A 15,976-nucleotide genomic window follows, 5' to 3' on the forward strand; every position below is an offset into this window, starting at 1 on the left:
AATGAGTAGAAAGAGAGCCAGAGGGACTAAATAACCTGCCTAGTAAGTGACAGAATCAGATTTCAATCTCAAGTTTTATTAGTTAATGTTGTTTTCACTACTTCAGATAGTAATACTTGCTCAAGTTAAAAAGGAGACTATACCCCACCTACTTTATTTACTATGTCCTTGACCTTGATTTGCCTTGAGCTTACAAGCAAAGGGTACATTACAGGTAGACTACTTGCCCTGATTAATAGAGAAGTTCTCACTTTATATAAATTTGAATTATGCAAATTCAACTTTAAAGAATTCTGAAAGAAATCTACATTCTGAAAAACAAACAAAAACTCTGTTAATTTTACTGTACAATTCTGTGTTCCCTCTAGTCTCATGCCTGAGTTTGGTATTTTGCAGCCTTCCCACCATCCCACTACCACCATAAAAATAAATAAATTGGGAAAAGATATTTTTAAAAAATCCTCCAAATGAAAGCAGTAGACTGCCACTGTGGATTGATGAGCCTACAACTTGATGCCTCTAGCATGGAGAAAGCAGATCTTTGCCCCTTTTAGCCCATCCATCCAAGTGGCTGACCTTACTGTGAGTTTTTATTACTTGAGTTCCAATATTTCTGTCACCCTCCCAAAATTTCCATTTCTTCCTTTCTCTTTCAGCCAGGCCTCAGCCTCCCATTTCTTCATCCTCTTGTTTCACTCTTGTAGTCATTAAAATCTATGTCCTTCCCCAAATATGATGAGTAGCTAGATACTTGATTATCAACAAAGATTTATTTTCCTAATCAGGCACTGTACCATCTCTTACATAACTCATTAGTGAAGATGTTACCATTGCTCTGTCTCAGTGTTAAGAACTGAAGATGGATTTCAAAAATAGTTATTCTTGTTTACATATGATTGTTGTAGTAAATACTTCTGAAATATTAGCCTTCTTGATTGATAAGAAGCATTACACCAAAATTTGGCAGTGTGATATCAGAAATGATATTTATAATCACATAACTGATGACAGAGAAAAATAAGGGGGAAAAGTGACTTTATAAAAGCATATGACTGAAGTGCAGCCTCTCTTTAAGTGAGCTTTTCAATGCAATTTTGACTTAAATGTTAACTGAAGAATCACTAGAGATAAAATGTTAAAAGGCAATGTTGATAAGCCAAAAAAATGACAAACCAACTTTAAATTCATTTAATGAACTTCTTCAAAATAGGTTCTGTCCAGATTTCAGGTAACTAATGACTTGGATTTTTGTTATTGTTATAGACTCAACAAGTTGCTGATTACCCCAGCAGTGATGCCTCGGTTACTTAGCTGCATTCCTGGAGTCCCTTCAGTAGTCTCCTAGGCAAGTCTTGAAGCCTTTGGAATTAAAGACAGGATCCAAGAAATCTATTCTTCTTTGTATGTTCCCACGATATAGATGTGCAGGATTTTCCGAATGATCATACGGACACAAAGGTTAGTGAATTATGTAAATAACTCATTCTCTAAAGTGCTAAACTTCATTACAGTGAATACTTAGTGTATATTAATGAAGTAGTCCCAGAGAGGAGAAGGTTATTGAAAGTGATCTTTAGAATCATGGAAAAAGTGGTCCCATTTGTGCATTTCCCTAGCATGGTAAAAGAAAGATTAGAAAGAAATAAAGTGATTTCTGTCTACTAAGTTGAGGATACAACTGAATAAGGTAAAAAGTGCTTTGATTGGTGTTAAGACTAGTCCTTACATCTATTTTACTGAACTAAATGCTTCTGATTATTAATGTGGCCAGATAATTCCCAAATATCTTTATCTCTCCTTCACAGTTAGTTTATTGAGTTCTATTCAATGAACTCATCCAACTGATTATCCTGGCTTTATTATCCCCTGACTAGGGGTGATTTTGTTTATTTAGATATTTAATGTAATTAGATCTTCTGAAAACCATTTTGACTAGACAACTGTGGCCCACATCACTGATTGACTAGGAGTGTACACATTTTAGAAAACTTTTGCCCCTTTGTTTGAAAACTCAATTCTTCGTGTCACAAGGATGGATTATTAGTATCTATAGTCTTCTCTTCACAGAAAAGCACTTACAAAGTATGTGATGTGTTTAGAGACATGCTATAATTCTATTCACTAAAAAATAAAGGCCATTTCCACACAGATTTTATTTGACTACCAATTGATTCTATGTAAAGTTTTCTGAGTAGCAGTATTCTTTTTTCTCATTGTAGCCTAAAGACGAGCTAACTCCTAACTAAAAATTAAATTGGACCTCAGACTTGCAATGATATCCTGGTGTTGAATCTTATGTTTGTCGTGATGACAAATGTTCTCATCAAGACCCTTTGATTTAAGCACAATCTTGTAAGCATTATCTTTCTCTCAATTTACATAAACAATTCTTCATATTTTATAATGTTTCTTGTTTATACAGAATTAGGGGTTAGAAACCAATCTTCTCTAAAAGAGAATTGATATCCCCAAAGCACAAATTTGTAGTAGTTGATGGCATTTATAAAATGCTATAAAGTTTGCAAAGCAGTTTATAAATATTATCTCATTTTATCATCACAACAACCCTGAGATATGTAGGTGCTAAAATTATCCCTGTTTTATAGATAAGGAAACTAAGGCAGGGAGTGGTTAAATGTCTGAGGCTGGTTTTGAACTTGAGTCTTGATGTTTCCAAGTCTGATAATCCATCCACTGAACAACCTAGGAGCACTTTTACAGATAACAACATCATTACAAATAGAGGAGGGAAATCAAATGTATCCCTGTTTTATATATATATTTTATATATGCCTTTTTTCATCAATAAAAATGAATGATGGTGTAGTACTCAATTAACAATGCAGATTATTTCTCCTCTGCATGTGTTATCAGAAATATATACCAGCTCTGATTGCAAAGTGTTTTCAGACAAGATGGTAGATTATGGTAAAGTCTGAGAAATTTTTCACATACTGATTTATTTTGACTTTTTAAACTTCAGATAAGTCTGTGTTGCAATATTAAATATAATTCTGCTGTATTTTTCAATGTCAGGGCTGGGGTTTTTTCTTTTTCTTTTTTTTTTTCTCCAGAAAAGCAGATAGAATAGAGGTTGGGACAACATCCTCCCATAAGCAATGTTCTTTATCATCAGTGCCTTTTTTTTCAGACTGTGTTCTTAAAATATAGTTCCCTAAAGAAAGCTTACTAAGTAATTTCCATGAATTTGATATGTATAGACTCCCTGACTGCTTAGTAAGTAAAATCTGTGGAAAGAAAATGAGTCGGTTTTTTTTAAACAAAATTGATCACAATTTTTAAAAAGATACCTATGTGGGCCTTTGAACATTAATTATGGAACATAGTTCAACCTTTGAAATCTTCTCACTTAGGTAGACAAAATGGTTTTTGGACAGGGATCTATAGGTTTAAGGTGCTAAACATGGATAAAAAGAAAGATGGAAAATATGATTACTTCCTTCTAGAAATTTATAATCTAGATTAAAAACAGTTAACATATAGATTATATGGCTCAAAGCCCAATTCATATATACAGAGAAAGTACATAGATTATATGTGCACATACATAATGTGAAGGAAAGATATGCATTGCTATCAGGTAAACTCAGGTTTCTGTCTTTGAAAGATTTCGAAAGCTAAGAATGTAGGATTAGCCTTGAGCAAGGCCATTTTTGCTGTGATTGTAGGTTGAAAAATATATTCAGTTGAAGGCCACAACAATAGTTTTTGTATATTTGTATTCTTAGAATTTCACTATGGATAAAAATATACAAAAGAGGATAATAATCTCTGTTTGGTTACTCTTTACAAACATAACCAGGGAAGTTGAAACTTCATTTTCTTGTGTCTTGAGAATGTTGGAAAATTAAAGAATTGAATTTGTCATCCTCTCCTGAATGCTAAATTAGAAACTGAGGAAAGAAATTATCCTTTTTAAGTGAACCTTACCTGAGAGGAATCCTCTAATTCTTTCATCCCAAAGCTAATGAAAAAGACCCATATTTCATCTACTTCTCTCAATGTTTTTAGAAGTTGTTTTTGCTCTCTCTCTTTCTCTCCCTACCTCCCTGTATTCTTCCTTCCTTCCTTCCTTCCTTCCTTCCTTCCTTCCTTCCTTCCTTCCTTCCTTCTCTCTCTCTCTCTCTCTCTCAGACCCTCTGTCTCTTTTGGTCTCTCTCTCTTACATATGTGTGTATGTGTGGTTGTGTGTGTCATTGTGTGAATAGTTAGATACATGGTTTATATCTTTGGGAATAAAAGCAATCAATGCAAATGCATAACTTTCATTGATAGAATAAATTAGCCATTGGATGAGCTGAAATTTTACTCAAAAAAAGAGTTTAAAAAAAAAAAAGTTGCCTCTCTATTAGTTTAGTAGTACTTGGACTCTTTCTACAATAGTGCTATAAATACCCGGAAATCAAACTTTTAGCATTCTCCATTCTAGTAAACCATTATGAACCCAGAAAAAAAAAGAAAAGAAAAAGAAAACAAGTAACTTCTGAGCAGCCAAAATAACTGTTATGGAGCCCATAAACAAAAGCCTATGGTTTCTCCCTAAAATGCCTGCAGATATATATCTGCCAACTTTTTTTAAAACAGATTTGTGATATCATTGGTATAGGTAACTCTGACACATAACTTTAAGAGAATTGTCTGACAAAGCAAGAGGTTAGGTGACTTGTAGGTCTCTATATTCTATGTCATTTTACCTGAATATCATAAACAATTTTGGCTATCTGTCCACAGCAAATTAGAAAGGGTAGAACTGGAGGATATAACAAAATAGAAGTAACAAAATAGAAGATAATCTGATATTATATATGGAAAAAGGAAATAGAAAATCATTCTAGTATCTAGTATAAATACCACCTACCTCACAGGACAAGATATGAGATAATAAGTAGTAAAGCACTTAGCACAATATGTGCATATAATAGTTGTTGTTGTGGTTAAGGTGTTTCATTCATATCCGACTCTTTGTGACCTCACTTGAGGTTTTCTTGGCAAAGATACTGAAGTGGTTTGCCATATGTTTTTTATATTATACTGATATATTACATTGACTTGGGAATATATTTATTAAAAGTCATTTGTTGCACATTATAATAAAGGACTAAAATCACAAAGATTTCCTCTTCATTAATCAAAGATAATTTTGAATTATGATGATCAATTACTTGGGAAGAATCTTGTGCTAGATAATTCCAATACAATATCAAGAATTCTCCAACTCTAAATTAGTTTCTTTCATTTAAAGGATAATTTCACATGTTTGGTTACATTAGTGTTAATTTGCTTTTGTTACTTCAAATCTCCAGTGGAACATACAGTTAGTCTCACCATTATTACTACCAGCTGTGGTTGGCCTGTGATTTTGTTCATTCTGTCTAAATTCCAAAGCAATTAGCTCTTTAGTTTAATGACAATATTTGTTAATGGGTTTTGGGGGCCAAATTCCGCTATTGGACGGTAGGTGGTGAGTCTAAAGATAGACTATGGCCCTTATGTTCCAAAGTATAATCTGTGTAATTTGAATTTAAAAATTTTTTTTCCTGAATTGCTTTTTGGAAAATGTGAAATTATTCTGTCTTCTGTGGAAGTTTCATCACTTTTTTAAAAAACAATAAAGGAAAATAGTCATTTACAAGATAACTTTCTTATCCCATAACTAAGTCCCTTAAAAGTGCCATGTTATAAATATTCTGAATTATATTCAAAAGAATAAAAAATATCATAGATGAAATTTATGGAATTAAATAGTCGCGACATGACCAATACTGTATGTTTCTTGTCAAGTCTAATTTTGTTATTAATCTTAACTAGAAATCTATCTCTAATACAACGAATCATTTATAACTCTTTAATTTTGAATTGATTCATTGTATTAAAAGAACATTGGGCATTATATAGTAGAAATAGTCATCAATTTGAAATTAGAAGACCTGGATTATAATTCTAATTGGGACACCAAACATTAAGTGGCTTTTAGCAAGTTGCTTAAAATAATATCTCATAGTTTTAGCTTCCTTATGTCTAAAGTGATGGGATTAAGCTTGGACTTGGTATTAGCTAACATTTTTCTAGATCTAAAATTGTTGTGACTATAATAGACTGAGAGAATCATGGCTTTAAATAATCAAGATTCTAAATACCATAAAGATAATGAAAATTAAAAAAAAAAATAAGCCCAAAGTAGGTCTATTGAAAAATATTTGAACTGCTAAGAATTTTGCTTTGGTGATTGGGTGTTTGTAGCCAAGAGAAGAGAAAATTTAGAGTAATTTTGATAGTTATCTTCAAAGACTGATGTTGGAAGGTTTTAAGAGGGAATAGACTTGTTTTTTGTTACTCTGGAGACAAAATAAGGGAATGCGAAATAGATGTTGGTACAATATCATCATAATAACAGTTTTTTTTCCTATAGCACATTACTAATTTGCAAACATTCCTCATGACAACCATATGAATTAGCTCGTATAAATATTTCCTCTATGCTCACTTACCAAGAAGCAACAACAGGCCTCAAATGCAGTTTTAATTTCAAGTATACAGGTTTATCTATTATACTACACTATCTCTCTTAAAAGAACTATCCATTATAATTGTCTAATGATGGAATAGGCTACTTTGAAGAGGCATTGTATTCCCCAACAGGCACTTTATACCTAAAAAGATAATGAAAGTATTAATGCCAGACAGAGAAGAAATATAAGGTATATCATGAGAAGATCTGGACTTAAATCCTGAATCAACCATTTAACCTAATCTTTCTGAGCCTCAATTTCCTCATGTATAAAATGAGTTTGATGGTACCTGAATAACCTATCTCACAGTATTGTTTCAATATAAACTACAAAGCACTATTTAACACATGATATGCATTATTATTGTGATACAGAGTAATAATGAGATATTAGATATAAATAGGCATGTGCATTTGTGTGTGTGTGTGTGTGTGTGTGTGCTATCTTTCTCCTGGATTTGAACATGTTTTGGTTCCTCATACTGAGAACTGATGCTTCTGCAGAGAAGAGACAGACTTTAGGCACTGAGCTTTTCAATCTCAAAAAGACTGAAGATCATTTCACTATATATTGGTGCCATTTTTGCCTTATGAACTGAAACACCCCCCCCCCCCTTATCAACTAATTATATTGTTTCTTTCATTCATTTCTATAGGTCTTTACAAAAGCTACTTTACTTCATCAGTATTTCTCATGGTGGGAACAAAGGCAGTGATGAGAAGTTACTTCCTCTATATTGTGGCTAAATAAATGCCTCTACAATTTGGGAGCTTTGAGACAAATGACTGCCCTTATCTAGTTGGAATACTTTCAGATAATGAGATTATTTATTGACAGCTTGAAGACTAATTCAGTGCTTTATCAGACTTCATTATCAACTTGGATAAAAATATGGGATCACATTTGCAGATAAGATAATATGCCCAATGAGGATGATTATGCTGGGGATATTTAGACATATGGAAGAAGTATTGGGCTAGCTCGTTGACAGATAGGGTTCTCATCGGTTTTTACTGAATCTCTGAAATTATCATTCCAAATTCTTTTTTGAGCAAAATGCATGTGAGATACTGCCTCTATAAAATACTCTCCTGTTCTTCCACAATCTTACTGTCTAGTTGGGATTCAGTTTTCTTCCTCATTGCATTGATGAACAAACTTTTACCTTTTCATTAGCCTTAGTGATTGGTTAACAGACAGGTAGACTGTATCTCAAATTGCTTCAGAAAATAAACCTAGGAATTTTTCTACTACATTGTTGTTGTTTTATCCTCATCTTACAGTTTCACAATTCTTAACACAAATTCAATTTATTTTAAAGATAAAGTAGTTTTCTAATGAATAATGGGGAAATGTTATACCTATTGTGAAATAATTGATTTAAGGATTGGTCAGAGATTGGACCTAGTCTAAGGAGCATCCAGTGAAGAACTTTTACCAGTATAGATGAGCACATTTTCTATAACTCATAGTCTGAGAAGGTTGTCTACCTGCAAGAGGTAAAGTGACTTACCCATTGTTACATATTAAGTATTTGTAAGAGATTAAACTTGAACCCATGACTTTCTAGCTCTGAGGCTTACTCTGTGGCCATTATGCTACATTGCCTATCAGTAAATAATTAAGGACATAAAAATTATAAGCAAATCAGTTTTTCTTTCTTTTCATTAAAAGGTAGATAAAAATCTGTTTCTGTTAGAGAGAGAAGTAGCTGAAGTAGCTTTCGATGAATCAGGCATTTTATTCAAGAAAAAGTTATTTGATTTAAAGAAAGGTAGGAAATCTTTCTCCACCCCCCAAAACAGGTATTTTAAACAGCAGGATGTAATTTCAGACTATTTGCAGTCAAGAGGTTTCTGCTGAGGAAAAATGCTCATTCAATTTAGGAATGCAGATTATAATAATTTTCCTATCTTCCTCGCAGCAGGTTTTCTGCCATCATTTTGCAGACTCATAAGTTTGGATATGATATAACTAGGTGATTTTAGATCCAGGTGACACATACTTCAAGAAAATTCATATTAGTTCAAATTAGTTATGATGTAAAATTGCTTAGTTTTATCCAGTGAAATGGAAGACAGTTGAGTTGCTTTACTAATGTAGGACATGTTTGTAATATATACAATGTAGTTTATGATGACAAACTTCACAGAATGAAAAATGAGGGAAAGAAAGCTCGATTTCTGACTGCAATTGTCAAGAAATTCCTCTATATATGCATAAGACTACTGAAAATAAAAAAAGAAAAGCATTTTTAAAATTTAAAAAAAATTTTTAAAAAGCATAACTTTTGTTAATTAACTTAAGTTGACATCTTGATGTTTAACTATACATATTTAGACTATATATGTTTTTTTAAACCCACATATGCTTATATACCTTTCCACTCATACCCACCCATCCACACAAACATACAAACACACATGCACATGGATCGATAGATATATAGACAGATAGCCAAGAATCAAAAGTACATATTGGAACGAAAAGTAGTCTAAGAGTCAGGGAGAACTGAGTTCAAGACCCAACTTTCATTCTTTGATTTGGGTCAGTTAATCTGGATAAATCACTTAACAGCTCAGTGCTCCAGGAACCTCTAAAACAGAAGTGTGAAACTGATACTGCCAACAAAATTCCTGTGTGGACTGAATGACATAAAAATGTGATTAGAAAATATTTAGCAAAATACATAAAAATGCAATGCAATATAATGTTAATTTGAGGTTCACTGGATCAATATATGACCTGTAGGAAGTGAGTTTGGTATCACTGCTCTAAGATCATGAATTGTTAAACCACTGTAGATCTATATTCATAGAAATAGTTTTCTCAGCAAGATAGAGAATTTTCTACAGTTGCAGATTCAGACAAAAAGAAAAAAGGAAGGTGCAAAATTCTATAGTTTAGCAATATAAATGTTTTAAATAATGATAACTTTTGTTTTTCTGTCACTCCTATTCTTTTTTCTATCAGACCCTCACCAGAATATGGTTTATGATGCCTTTATGTTATTTAGATAATCAAGATACTCAAGCTTTCATTCTATTCTAAGAAATTGTCTTTCTTCTGGGATTGAATTAATTCCATTTTGGGGGATTATATCTATAAAGCTCAACCCATAAAGCACTTTTGAGGCCTCATTTTATAGATAAAAGAAATTAAAGCAAGAAAACTGAACTCATTTGTCCCAAACCACAGAGGGTAAGACAACGTCTGAACTACCCTCAGATTATCAACAGTTCTGATCCCTATGTGTAGTGCCAGGCCACTAATCCAATTCACTTGTGATGGAAGTCTACTTCTTGTAAGAATAAGGTCATATATGTGCAGTGAGAACAAGTGCATTTTTTTTCTTGTCTAATAAACACTGCCAAATCTGATATATGGAATTTTTTTAAAGAGGGAGCCTAAGTATCCAACTGAGCCCAATGTCCAAAAGAAATACTTTCACCAATTTGTTTTTTCCATTAAGTGCAATAATTGTAACCCAAGCATCCAAATCCAAACCTTAACCAATGGTGCCATGAATCCCAGAGTAATTTGTTCAGACACCTTAGAATTGCTTTAGATTCAATGACATTGTCAAATAATATTAATGAGTGTTGGAGTCTAGACAGAGATATTGTTACAAAGATACTCTACTAACATGATATATCCTTCATTAGTAAAAGCCCAATAAGATGTGGATTTGGAAAGTTATTTCCAACTATAAGTCTAATTATTTGATTTCTTTTCCATGTAATTCCCCCCCTAAAAAATACATTTAAGTTTACTTTGTTTAGCCTTAGAAATATTTAGGACATTTTATTGGAAGTAGAATCTATAAAAGATAGAGACTTTCAAAGAACAGTTTAGAATTTTCAAAGGGAGTCAATGTCTTTCTCCTATACAACCTTGTCAGATTTGTCTTTCATCTATGTTCTCTCAACTTCATGGAACAATTACTGGCTTACACTAGTATTGATACATTTTATAATTTATTTTTGTAATGTATGCAATAAGAGGTGCTCTGGCATCATAGATAGATAGTCAGCCTCAGGGTTGAACAAGGGTTCAAGTCCTATCTTTGATCAAACTGGCTGTATGACTCTGGTCAAGTCATTTAATCTCAATTCCCAAACAGCTCCTTAAGAGTATAAATTGAAGTTCTTCATTGATAAGAGTTTCTTCATAAGAAGCATTATTTTGAAATTATAAATATAGACAAAATAAATTTACAACTAATATTACATAGAAGCTCTAAATAATTATATATGAATAAATAATTATATGATGTAAGATATAATAATTTTAAAACTTAATTAGCAATGTAGTAATGTTTGCAAATAAACTAAGATTTAAAAAAGCTTTCTTTCCCTGGAAATTGTCATATTTTCAATTTAGTTCTAAATATGAGAAACAAACTAATAAATTAGACTCTTACTAATTGGCATTAAATTTGTGCACTTTTGAATTAGCAGAAAGCAAATGTAACAGCAGTGCTAGGAATTTTTAACTTTCAGTATTAAAAAAAAAAGTTTCCATTTAAAATTAGTAAATAATGAGTTCAATAGAGAATCTTATGGGATAAGCAAAGCAGTGACAAATCTAAGTAGCTAATTTTTTTCTCTCTTGTCCTAAATGTAGTTATTTAACAACACTATCAATGGTGCTGTTGATGTTTAGTCATTTTAATTGTGTCTGATTGTGACCCCATTTGAGATTTTCTTAGTAAAGATACTTCAGTGATTTGCCATTTCCTTTTCCACCTCATTTTACAGATGAGGAAACCGAGACAGACACACTTAGGTAGCTTATTTAGGGTCAGATAGCTAGTAAGTATCTTAGCCTAGATTTGAACTCAAGCCTGAATTCCAGGCCTAGTGCTCTATCCATTATGCCATTTAGTTGCCCTACTATTAAGAGTATTCATGATATTTTTTTCCTTAAAATATATGAAGAATTTAATTTATATAGTGATATATTATTTTAAAAAAACATTTAGGTAGCATTATCCTCCTGAATCCCCCAAATTTAGTAGAAAATTACAGGAAAAAAATGAGAATACAGAAACTTTGGTGGGAAAGATAAAACTAAATGGAAAATCTTTTTTTTTCACAAATTATATTGTAGTAGAACAATTCTATACAAGAAAAAATAAAATAAAATAAAATAAAATTTGGTGGGCCTACATAATTTAAAATAATGCCCTATGTATAGAAATGTATGCTATATATACAGATTATAGATGTTCATGAATTTTCTAGGATTGTTTTTATTTTCATATGTTAATAATATACCTTAAAACATTTTCTTTTCAATTGTAAGTCTTACATTTATTAATTCTCTGACATGTCTCTATGTTGTTGCATTAGAGTCAGGGTTGCCCACTGCACAAAGCCAAAGTTATTATATATTATTTACATTATATTTTGATACTTGAATAGATCTCACATTTAACTAATACAAATTTCAATCTTAGATTTTTCTCTATATTTTTATATAAATTCTTCATTTTGGATTTACTAATTGAACTGGACTTTATAATAGAACATAACATATTACACATATATATTAATCAGGGTAAAAAATATATTATTAAGACTATTGTTTTGCATTATTACCTAATCATTCCACTTCTTTTTCTCATGATATGTTAGTTTGTCTTCAATTTGTGAAAAAATTCCAGAACTCACTATTAAAAAGGAGAGTTAATAAGTACTTGGAAAGAAAAACATGAAATACTTATGAAGAATATGTTGTGGAATTTCTTTTTTGTCAAATTTATTCAATTAGTAAACCAAGAAATATGAAACCATACACAAGGTCTTCAGCAAGATATTGAATAATATCTTTTATGTTCTCCATTTGGACAACATGGAAAGATATGGATAGAATGATGATTCATTTAAATAGATTTACAATGATTGGAATGACTGGCCTTCAATAATAGTAATTAATGGATTGATGTCAATCTGCAAAGGTATCTCTAGTAAAATGCTATCGAGTTCTGTTTGGATTGGTCCTGTTTTATCCAATATTTTTAATCCATGAGTTAGATAAAAGAATAGATGTCATACTCATCAAATTGGAGGATGAAATTAAGTTGCAAAGGATAACTAATACATTGGATAACCAATCAAAAATATTTAAGCTCTTAACAGACTAGAATAAGGAAATAAAGCCAATAAGATGAAAATTAATATGCTTGGATGTAAATCTTATATTTGGGTTAGAAATTTTAATTTCATAAGTACAAGATACAGATGCTGTAAATTGACAGCAGTCTATATTGTTATATAATTACTGAGTGTTTTATAAAATTGCAAACTCAGTTGTAAACTGCAGAAAACCAAAATGAGTAAACAGTGTGACCTGGCTACAAAAAAAGATTAATGTAATCTCAGGTTTCTTTAATAAAAACAAAGTGATGAAAACAAGAAAAGGAAAAGTTATATTTTTAATATTAGCCTACCTATTCCAAATCATGAGTATCAATGCTAGTGCTACATTTTAAGCTCAATCATATCTAGAGGAAAGTCATGAAAATGATGAAAATATTAAAGAGTGTCACCGTATAAAGATGAGTTAAAGAAAGTAATAATGTTTGGCCTAAGGAAAAGATTTAAGGGTTACATTACTTGTATCTTAATGGATTTGAAGGGATACAACTTAGTTTCCTTGGTCCCAGAGACAGAACTAAAATTGTAGGCAAGCAACTCAGAGAAGTTTTCATCTTGCATGTGAAATTTTCCTAAAAATTAAAGCTCCCTAAATGTGGAAAGAGGGGAAACTACGTGGCACAATGGATACATTCCTGGTCTGGAACATTCATCTTTTTGAGTTCAAATCTGGCCTCAGATACATTAGCTGGGTGACCCTAGGCATGCCTGTTTTCCTCAGTTTCATCATCTATAAAATGACCTGAAAAAGGAAATGCCCACCCATTCTGGTATTTTGCCAAGAAAATCCCAAATAGGGTCACAAAGAATTGGACATGACTAATAATAACAACCAAAAAAAAAAAAAACATAGAAATTGCTATCTGTTGTGACTTTTCCATCTCTGAAATGTACTTAAAGGAGAGACTGATAAACACTTTTCATTGATTTTATAAAAGGAATTTCTTTTTATATTGAACTAAATGACCATCAATATTTTTCTAACTGTGAGTTTTTATTATTTTATGCTTTTCACCAAGTCTTTTATAACACTTCAATAATTTTAAAAGTTGGTAAATATTTACCATATTTATATGACACCATCTATGTCCTCATGGAGACAAATGGGAAAATAAAACACATATACATACAACCATAATATAGTAACCAATTAGTTATTAGCTATAAAGAGCTACAAAATAAAGTGTTTTGTGGGTTCCTGCATGAAAAGACTATAGAAAAAAACTTCTGTCTTACATTTGACCTGAGCTGTAAGAGGTAGAAATGAAGCAAGCAAAAAGAGGAAAAAGGAAAACTCAGGTATATAGAAAGCAAAAGCATAGAAGTAGATTTGGGAAAGTGAAAGACAGTGGGGCACAGAAAGAATGAAATTTAGCCGAAGTTAATAAAAGGGAAAAAATTAATAGCATTAATATATGCATTCAGCTTTGTTAAAGCAAAAAATCTATAAACTACACTTACATCCAAAAATGCTTGAGAAATAGCTGGATAACATGTTACATACCTATGTAATGGGATACTATTGTGCCATTAGAAGTGCCAAATATGAAGAATTTTCAAATTAAAAAATGATACAGAAGGAAGAATATAGAATTGCAACAATAATCATACTAATTGTGGTTACAAACAGAATAATAAAAACAGAACCCAAAAAATAATCCACAAGAAAATATATTTGTTTGTTAAAGTAATAGTAAGCAGTTTGGAGTTCATAGTTTTATGAAGAAAAAAAAATAAGTGATAACAAGGAGCTTGTAGGATACACAGAATTTAATAACTAGATATGAGAATTGAGAAATAAAGAAATCCAAGTTAACATCAAGTAGTCACCTATGGGAGATTAGGTAAATAGTCTTTCTGTTAATAAAAAAAAAAAAATTAGTAAAGTCCAAAGGAAGAGCAGGTTTGCACAGAAAGATAATGTGCTTGCCTTGGGATATAGTGACATAAAATAATGTTGTGGAGATGTCCTGGAGGCAGGAAGGGAGACTTGTAGAAATAGATTCAGGAATCATATGTATAGAGATAATATTTGAACTGGAAAGGCAGTGTAATAAAATAGAAAAGGTATTAGGTTTGGAATCAGAGTGAAAGCTTAGCTCTGACTCTTAATACCTACATGTAACTTTATATCACTCTATTCCATTGGTTTCAAAGTTCTCATATGTAAAGTGATCTATAAAGTGAAATGAACTACATGACCCCCTGCTATGAAAAAAATTCAAATGTGATTGCCAAAGCAGATGGAGAAGGACAGAGAGATGAAGAAGACATGTAGTTCTTCATTTTAGAGATAAGGAAACTGAGACTGAGAATGATTAAATGACTTAACCAAAATAATACAGAGCAACAGAGGAAAGGTGTAAACTCAAACATTCTGAATCCAGAACTTTTAATTCTTACATTCTACCATATTGTTTTCTGACTTCTGTATTTTTTTGTCTTCATAAGCTCATAAATGAGCTGTCTTTTGGGAACCCATGAAGATATAAGACTAATTTCTGGCCACAGATAGGACTCTGTTGCCAAGTGTAATTTGATCTTCCTTATATAATTCTTACACTAATATGCCTCTAAAAAAGTTATAATTTCCATGACTTCTTAAATATTGAGTTGGAAGGGACCTTAAAAGTAATTAAATATAACCCCTTCTTTTTTCAAATGAGAGAATGGAAGGTCAAGACAGGTAAAAGAATTTACCCAAGTTTACACAGATTTGCGATTTAAGCCCAGACTTTCTGCTTCCTAAGCTAATATTCTTTTCATCATACCACATTTCTTCTTATGAATTAAGATAGTTGGCTATCTATCTCTGCATTTATTTTCTTTTCTTGCCTCTCTTTTTGTGATAATAGCTTTTTTATTTTTTGAAATGCATACAAAAATAGTTTTCAACATTCACCCTTGCAAAACCTTGTGTTTCAAATTTTTCTCCCGCTTTCCCCACCTCCTACCTCCTTCCTACCTCCTTTAGATGGCAAGTAATTCAATATGGATTAAACATGTACAATTCTTCTAAACATACTTCTTCTACACTTATCATGCATCTGCATTTATTTTTTTTTAAGTTTGGACTTCAGAATTTCTGTCTAGTTTCATTTATGCAGTCATTCTTTCAAGCAGTCATTATATAGCATTCATTGTATGGCTTTAAGAATAAAAAAAAGGTAAATATTTAATGAACACCTACTATGCACTAGGTAATGTGGGGGATACAAAAAATCATAAGACTGCTTCACCTTCAAAGAATTTTCTATGTAGGAGATAAGGAACAAAAAAGAAAAA

At 31.6% G+C, this 15,976-nt stretch overlaps 1 protein-coding gene across 2 annotated transcripts in view; it reads left to right on the forward strand.

Annotated features, from left to right (window-relative positions):
* Window positions 1-15,976, forward strand: part of HS3ST5 (heparan sulfate-glucosamine 3-sulfotransferase 5) — a 293,703-nt gene that overhangs the window by 127,252 nt on the left and 150,475 nt on the right. For both annotated transcript variants that reach the window (XM_023503177.2, XM_003769372.3), the window contains one exon: window positions 1,264-1,458. The gene's annotated coding sequence lies outside the window, so the exon portion shown is untranslated. The remainder of the gene's footprint in view (window positions 1-1,263; window positions 1,459-15,976) is intronic.

The sequence above is a fragment of the Sarcophilus harrisii genome, chromosome 4 (genome assembly GCF_902635505.1).
Source record: "Sarcophilus harrisii chromosome 4, mSarHar1.11, whole genome shotgun sequence".
In the NCBI taxonomy this organism is placed as follows: domain Eukaryota; kingdom Metazoa; phylum Chordata; class Mammalia; order Dasyuromorphia; family Dasyuridae; genus Sarcophilus; species Sarcophilus harrisii.